Raw genomic sequence first — 687 nt, 5'->3', positions numbered from 1 at the left:
TGTATATATAATACATATGATATGTACCTATATCTATATCTATTTATCTATATATATATCTATACATATATATATATATACATATATATATATATATTACAATATATATATATATATACATATAAATATAAACATTTATACACACACACTCAAACACACATACATATCTATCTATCTTTATGCATAAATGTTACATTGTAATATAATCATATTATATATATATATTTATATATATATATATATATATATATATATATATATATATTACACACACACACACATATATATATATATATATATATATATATATATATATATATATATATATATATATATATATACATATATATATTATATACATATAGATAGATAGATAGATATATACACACATACACCATATCATCGTACGTGTGTGTGTGTATCACACACAGACACAAACATACACGCACACACACACCTAGTGACTACGATATGGTGGTTGTGGGGATAAAGGTAGAGGAGGAGGAGGAGGAGGAGGAGAAAGAGAAGGAGGAGAAGAAGAAAAATTATGAGGAAGAAAAGAAAGGGAAGGAAGATAGAGAAGCATTTTTTTTTCATAGATGTAACAAATGGCGTTGGCTTTGTATTCAACAGAAAGTAACACTGGAAGCAGAAAAAGAAAACACTTACTCTTCTCAAGATGTCGAG

The sequence above is a fragment of the Penaeus japonicus genome, unplaced genomic scaffold (genome assembly GCF_977035675.1).
Source record: "Penaeus japonicus unplaced genomic scaffold, GWHDUDI00000001_assembly GWHDUDI00000019, whole genome shotgun sequence".
Lineage (NCBI taxonomy): Eukaryota > Metazoa > Arthropoda > Malacostraca > Decapoda > Penaeidae > Penaeus > Penaeus japonicus.
This window is presented reverse-complemented; position numbering follows the sequence as displayed.